The sequence below is a fragment of the Pipistrellus hanaki genome, assembly GCF_964339955.1.
Source record: "Pipistrellus hanaki genome assembly, chromosome: 17".
In the NCBI taxonomy this organism is placed as follows: Eukaryota; Metazoa; Chordata; class Mammalia; order Chiroptera; family Vespertilionidae; genus Pipistrellus; species Pipistrellus hanaki.
The window spans coordinates 42234247-42242361 of record NC_140519.1 but is presented as its reverse complement, the minus strand read 5'-3'; the positions used below and the strand labels follow the sequence as shown (position 1 = coordinate 42242361).

The following is an 8115-nucleotide window of genomic DNA, read 5'->3' as shown; positions in this document are numbered from 1 at the left end:
GAAGTGAAATAGTCACACGTTTAAATCTGTGGTATACCCAATTACATGGATTCGAAATATATAAAGCAATAAGTAACAGAAATGAAACGATCCATGGACAAGTCCACAATCATGAGGGACCGTGATGGATGTAGGTATATATTATGAGCTCTGAAGCAGGGAGGGGCACAATTTTTCATAAGTCTCCAGATAGAAATACTTCTGTTTTTGCAAGCCATATGGTTTCTGTCATAAGAATTCAATTCTGTGGATATAGTGTAAAAGCAGCCATTAAGCTCTTCCCTACCTTGCAAGATGGTGAGTGAAAACACGGAGAAGCTGGATCCTGAGGGGGACAAACCTGAAGCCAAGATGGCTGGTGCTAGGGGCAAAGTTAGGAAGGGTGATCTCAAGGCCAAGATGCCTAAGAAGGGGAAACCCCAATGCAGCTGAAACCCCGAGCTACGCAGAGCAGAGGAATTGGCAGATATTCCTGGTAGGTTATGTATTCCCATAAGCCACACACAAGAGGAAGCACCAGCAGCTAAATCCACGATTGAAAAGAAAAGGGGGAAGTTCTTGCTCCTGTTACAAAACCAGTTGGTGGCGACAAGAATGTGGCACCCAAGTGGTTAACCTTTGCAAAATGCCTAGACGTTATCCCCCTGGACCTGAAAGCTGTTGAGAAAGCTGGACCTCCAGTGCACGTGTGAGAAAGCTTCACTCCCGGGACCATTCTGATCACCCCCACCAGTGACACAGAGGCAAGAGGGCAGGGTTCCTGAAGCAGCTGAGCAGTGGCTTGCTACTTGTAACTGGACCTCTGTCCCTTTATAGAGTTCCTTTGTGTAGGACACACCAGAAATGTGTCATCACCACTCCACAAAAATGGATATCAGTGCTTTGAAAATCCCCAAACATCTCATTGATGCTTATTTCAAGAAGAAGCATCTGCATAAGCCCGGGAGGGTGAGATCTTTGAGAAAGAAAATCAAGATTATAGAGCAGCTCAAGATTCATCAGAAAGCTGTGGACTCTCAGATACTGCTCAAAATCAAAGCCATTCCTCAACTCCAGGGCTACTTCAGCTTAGTGTTTGCTCCAACAAACAGGCTTTATCCTCACAAAGTGGTGTTCTAAATTTCTTACAAAGAACCTAACTAAATAATGGAACTGTTTCAAATAAAGAAAGGAAGAAAGAAAGAAAAGAAATTCAGCCATTGACATAAATAAGTGGGTGTGGCTTATGCCAATAAAACTTTATTTATAAAAACAGGCAGTGGCATTGATTCAGGCTCTGTCCTTTGTCCTAAAGAAACCACTTAAATCTACTAAAAAAAAAAAAAAATACACACAAAGATATTAATAAGCCAGTAGGAGAAATATAATGGAATCATGAAGAACCCTCAATTGATTCAAAAGAAGGCATAAAAAGAATGAAACACGTGACCCAAAACAAAGAGTAATAAAACAAAACACAAATAGCTTATCAGTAATGAAAGTGATATTTGTGATATTTTTACCTCCCTTTCCATGTCTCTATATCTATCTCTCAATTATTTCTGACATTTATATAGGGAAAAGGGAAATATTATTTGTTGACTTCCTAAAGCACCTAGACTTGTCAATCTTTAATTTGAACTATGCCCTGTATTCATATTCTCTCTCCTCTCTCTCTCTCTTTCTCTCTCTCTCTCTCTCTCTCTCTCTCTCTCTCTCTCTCTCTCTCTCTCTCTCTCTCTTTCTCTCTCTCTCACACACACACACACCCCACACTGTGTGTACATGCAGAGGCTACTCACCGAAGCCTCTGCATGTACACAAAGTTTACAGAACATTTGGAGAAGTAAAGAGAACTCAAGAACTCCAAATTGCTCATTTGTAAAAGTTCACTTGAATGATTCTCCTTCCAGCTAGAATAGACTAGGTCTTGTACACTACATACCTCCTTGAAGAGACAGAAATATTAAATAAATTATAATTTTATATTTGAGGGACTGGCAAACTATAATCTGCAGGCCAAATCTGGCCATGCCTTTGTTTTTGGTAGTGTTTAGTGCTTTAATAGCGTAACTAAATAGTTGTGACAAAGATGATAGGCCAACAGTATTTATTACCTGGTCTTGACAGCTCAGCTTGCTGACTCCTGATATTTTTAAAGAGCACTTCAGAAGCATCGAAGATGAAAGGGAATAAAATTGAGGAGAAAAAAGGAAATATTCAGAGAAAAGCTGAGAAAGCACATCTGTATTTGGGGGCATTATTGATTCTTGGTGAAGACTATAAAGTCTGAGAACCTAGGTTTGGCTTACACAGAAGGCCATGGTTGGGGGACAAAAAAAGCTGAAAGAAGGAAGGGAAGGGAAGGAAAGAGAAGGAAAGGGGAAGGGTAGGGAAAAGAAGGAGGGAGGGAGGAAGGAAGAAAGAAAAGAAGGAAGAGGCAGCCAATCATTGGTTCTCTCTCAATTTTGATTTTTCTATCTCTCTATACCTCTCCCTTCTCTGAAATTAATAAAAAATATTCAAAAAAAGTTTAAAAATACATGTTTTTTTTAAAAAAATGACACAGATAATGGTATGGTAACTGCCAGAGTAAAAGAGGCTGAGGTAGAGGGTAGAAGAGGTTTAAGAGGAATAAGTGGCCCTACCTGGTTTGGCTCAGTGGATAGAGCGTTGGCCTGTGGACTGAAGGGTTCCAGGTTCAATTCCTGTCAAGGGCACATGTCTGGGTTGGTGTGTTCATTTCCTAAAACTTCATTGTCTTGCACACTTTGGATTCATACACTTAAATGTATGTATATTATATTTCAATGAACATTTTCAAAAAATTAAATCCTTTAGTTAATAATCTCCAACTCTTCCTCAAACCATAAATTAGTTTCCAAGGTAAAACAGTTTATGCTTTTGCTTACTTGACTCCCAAAACCCATTCCTTCAAGGTCTCACTTTGTACCTCAAGCTACTGGCTAGTTTAATTTCCTAAATAAAGTTCCTTCCTTAAAATTAATTCTAACTTTAATTGTGACGTGGTTTATTTTCACCTCTCTTCAAAAGTAATGGCCATATTGCATTCTGTATGGGTCAGATTAGCAGAGTATCACGTTTAAAGGAGGATACAGACAGATTGGAACGTGTCCAGAGAGGGCAAGTGAAATAATAAATATATGGGAATTTGGTTGAAGGGACTGGAGATTTTCAAACTGAAAAATAACAGACTGGAGTCAGAACAGTGCAATCCCTGCTTTCAAATCTATAACATGTTTTGTGGTAGAAGGATCTGTTTTATTTGAGGATTTTGAAGGCAGAACAGGGACAAGGGTGAACCCTTACGGCAAGTGAATTTCCTTTGAATGCTCAACTATCTATAGTGTTCTTCACTCTACAAATATTTATTGAATGATAAATATGTTATAGGCTCTGCAGCCAAGGAATGCTTAGTCTACTGCTGAAGACAGGTGTATACAAATATAAAACTAGGTGGAAATCCAAATCATGGCATCACAAGGTGATGTCGGAGCTCAGAGGAAAGAGGGATGGGCGAGGAGCAGGAAGTAGGAGATGAATTGCAAAGCAGGACTCAAGTCTTCTGACTCCTGGCTGTCCATCTCATCATTGTCATGGAAATGAGCACCACCACCATCCACTCAGTTACTCAAGCTCATGGCCTGAGAGCACACAACAACCTGACCCTCTCCCTCATCTGCAAACCCAAGCCCAGTCAGCCTCTCAGTTCTATCAGTCTTGGCACAAAACATTTCTCAAAGAGATCTCTTCGTTCTTGTTACTACAACTGAGTTTCAACTCTCAGGTCCCTTGCCTGAATAATTTGGCAACGTCTAACTGCTCTCCTGCCACCAGACCTGGCCCTCTCAAATCTGACATCACGTGGGCCTTAAGGTTACTTTTCTAAAATAAAAATTGGGTCATGCCGAGACCGGTTTGGCTCAGTGGATAGAGTGTCGGCCTTTGGACTGAAAGGTCCCTGGTTCGATACTGGTCAAGTGCATGTACCTTGGTTGTGGGCACATCCCCAGTGGGGGGTGTTCAGGGGGCAGCAGATCAATGTCTCTCTCTCATCGATGTTTCTAACTCTCTATCCCTCTATCTTCCTCTCTGTAAAAAATCAATAAAATATATTTTTTTTAAAAATCGGGTCATGCAAATGTCCTGAGCAAAGTCCTTCATAGGCTCATGGCATGTAGAAAAAAACTCCCCCCTCCCCCATATCTCCCCTGTAGAATGGGGTTTGAGGCCCTTTCCTCTTCGGCTCCTGCCCACCCATCCAGCTCATCTCAGACCAGCTTCCCTTTTATACATGCCCTACATTCCAGTGGTCACTGATTTTAGTGACCCTGTCACTCCACATCGTGGCACACCTCCACATTTGCGTTCACAATGCTCCTTTTATTGGAAAGTCTCTCCCTCAGTTCATCCCCCTGGGGATGCTACTCATCCTCCACACATCATCTTTAACATCAACTCTATGAAGTCTTCCCTGACTCCAACACTTGAAAGATAGATAACTTCTTCATTTGTGCATTTACTTCCTTTCTGCAGATCTCCAAGATTATCTGGTTTTCTCTCTCTCTTTGACAGGCTGTGAGCCCCTGAGGAGTCTGAACAAGGTTAGACAACATAGTGGACTCTAAAGTCAGGCTACCTGGATTTAAATTCTGGCTCCATTTCTGATTAGCTGCCCGTCTTTGGTGTCTTTGTCTGTTTGAGCTTCAGTTTCTTCATTAGCAAAGTGGAGATGATGGTACCTACCTCATAGGATTGTTGTAAGAGTCAAATGAGTTATTTCCTGGAGAGTGCTTAGAGCAGAGCCTGGAAAATAGTAATTCCTTAGCAAATGAGATCTGTTATTACTTACGAGAGGTCCGGTGCATGAAAATTCATGCCATGGAGGAGGTGTCTCTCAGCCTGGCCTGCCCCCTTTCATAGTCCAAGAGCCCTCAGGGTCAGGAAGCTACCGGCGATCAGGGGAAGGCGATACCCCTCCACACCTCTGCTACTGCCACTGCCACAGTGCAAGCCTCAGCCAGTCCTGGTTACCTAAGCCTTGGGCCGGCTCTGGGTGGCTGGGCAGCCGCCACCCAAGGCTTGCCTGCACCTTGGCCCAGCCCTGGGTGGTTGGGGTGCTGAGGGAACTGGGGAACTCTGGAGGCAGGAGTGCTGAGTGGCTGAGCCCTCCTGAGGGCAGGCCTGGCCTTGCTGCATGCCTGACACCCCAGCAGGGCTGAGGGGACTAGGCACAACCATCTTGTGGGCATGACATTCAATTAGCATATTCCTTCCTTATTGGCTGTGGATGTCGCTATCTTTGCAATAGGGTGAGGGTCAATTAGCATATTTCCTCTTCATTAGATAGGATTGTTACTACTATAATATTTGCAAGGGAGGTGCATAGCTCATTAGATGTTATATAGTAGATCTTCCATAAATATTGAATGTATTTTTCCAGCCATTCACATTGCATACACACACACACAGAGTGTTCTGAGAAATAGAATCTGAGAAATGTACTATTACATCGAGTGGTCTATTTCAGGTCCTCAAAAGGAACATTTTTCTTCAGAGTCTAGTTGCCTTATTCTTCAATCTTCTTCTTGTCCCACACAGGGCATTCTTTGGAGAAATTTAGTGCTTTAAACTAAAGAGCTATGGAGCTCCCTCAGGGATGTCTATCTATAAAATAACAGCTGTAGGAGGAAACTTGGAGATGACAGCCATAGACAGCCATTTGACTGCTCTGTTTAGGAGTGAGTTTTCCTATAATTTATGCTAAATCATTTCTACGCTCTGATATGAAGCATAAAAACTGTCATTTAAGCAAAACCACGAGCTTCCACAACATTAGAATTTGATACGAAAGGTCACGTAATGTAGTCTTCATAATGGCACCATTCCTTGCTGGCTGTTGTCACCTCGCCACACAAAGGCCTTCTAAGACTACTTAGCCAGTAAACGGTGTTTTCTTGTTTTAAATCCTGGATTCTGAAAAATTTTATTTGATGTACAGAGTGCTTCTTTCTTTATGTTTCTAAGGAGGCTGTCAGAGCATGATGGCCAAGTTATTTGAAAGATGTTTTCCTGTGGTGATGTCATTTCGAAGGGAAAACATACTTGGGATGTGAAGTACTCCCATCAGAAGCCTCTGAGATCTTACATCTGTATTCCTAAGCCCAAGAGGTTATCAAATGATAGTAGATGATTGTAAAAGGGATGACTTCTAATGGGGTGTTGGCAGGCAGGCTGGCCAACAGTCACAGGTCACTGCACAAATATTTATGGAGGAAGTGAAAGCTTCATTTTTGCTTTCACTATCAGACAGCTTTCCCAAATGTACGAAGGAAGACGAATACTCAGGATTGTGATACCTCGTGCATGGGAAATGAACAGAAACCAATAGCTCTGTTGGAAGATTCTTACATAGTGTCCAATGCCAGCCGATAATGATACAGTGGGCTGCCTGCAGGATTTCCTCAGTGAAAGGGAAGATATCCCAGATCAGTGGTCGGCAAACTGTGGCTCAAGAGCCGCGGTTTGCTGCTCTGTTGACTAATGAGTTTCCCGACCACTGACCTAGATGCTTGATTCCAATAATTACAGGCTGTTGTTGTTCCTTGTGATTAAGCTCCTATGAATATGGAACGCCATACCAATGAGGTCAAAAGGAAAAAAAAAAAAATGCATCATCTGCCCAAATAGAACATGAAAAAACTTTTTTAGAAAGTGGAGACATTAATTATAGTCTGTGTGAAAATATGTATTGATTGATGATTCCAAGATGGTTAATAATATAAACATTTGTATTTCCTCCAGGCCAAAGGCATATTGTGGCAAGTCTTCTGATCAGCTGTGTCTTCACGGAGCAAGATGTACATGATCGTAAGTACAATTATCTGATAAGAATGAAAACGAAAAAATGGATATTTTGTGTGTAGGTGGCCCTTTATTTAGCTCATTGGGGAAGCAACACGGAGTCATGGCTAGGGTGTGGCCATTAAAGCAAGAAAGACTCAACTCAGAGGCCTTTTCTGTTCCTTGTTAATTTGCCTGAATTCCTTAATTTTTCTAAGCCCCATTTTCCTCTCCTGTAAATTGGGGACAGTCCACAGTATCATTTTATGGTTTCACAACTTACCATTTTGAGTTTATTCTTGTGTATGGTATAAGTTTGTGGTCTAGTTTCCCTTCCTTCCTTCCTTCCTTCCTTCCTTCCTTCCTTCCTTCCTTCCTTCCTTCCTTCCTTCCTTTCTTCCTTTCTTTCTTTCTATTTTTTATATGTACCTGTCCAATTTTCCCAACACTATTTAATGAAAAGACTATGTTTATTACATTGTATGCTCTTATCTTTTGTGGTCAAATATTAATTAACCATAAAGTCATGATTTAATAAGCATCCCATGCTTACTTAAGAAGTATATGTCTTCTATTATTGAGTGGTATACAGAAACCAATAGCCCTGTTGGAAGATTCTTACATGGTGTAACCTTCTAATAGGTAAGTTGTAACTTTCTAATAGGTAAAGTTGTTTGACAGTATTTATGCAAATTTTGCATATTAGCACTAAATATTTTCTACTTTTTCTATCAACTGAGAAAAGAGTGTTGAAATTTGTAATGATGATCATGGGTATTTTAGTTGTATGTTTAGTTTTGTCAGTTTTTGCATTATGTATATTGAAATTTTGATAATAGGTATATACCCACTTAGGATGGTTATGCTGTGGAGTAGATGCTTTTGTCATTATTATATGCTCCTATTTGTGAATATGATAGGGTTTATTTCCAACTTCCTGATATTACATTCTATTTATTTCACTTGTTATTATTTCTTGCTGCTTCTTTTCTTATATATATTTTTTGGATTAATTAAATACACTTTAGTATTATTTAACATTCTTAGCTTTTCAGGGATAGCTATGTGATTTTCTCTCTCTCTCTTTTCTTCTTTCTCTCTAGTAATTATTCTAGTTATTAAAATATGAATCCTTAACTTGCCACTATCTGCTTTAAGTTATTATGGAGCAACTTTATAATGTAAGAACCTTAAAACAATGAAATTTATTTAACACTCCTCCTTTGTGCCATAGTTGTCCTATTACTCCCACAATGCACTGTTATTATTTTT

At 40.5% G+C, this 8115-nt stretch overlaps 1 pseudogene across 1 annotated transcript; it reads left to right on the top strand.

Moving 5' to 3' along the window:
• Window positions 1–294: 294 nt before the first annotated feature.
• Window positions 295–1119, top strand: LOC311611808 (large ribosomal subunit protein eL6-like; annotated as a pseudogene). Its single transcript has one exon. The product of its transcript is annotated as a large ribosomal subunit protein eL6-like (transcript).
• Window positions 1120–8115: the final 6996 nt, after the last annotated feature.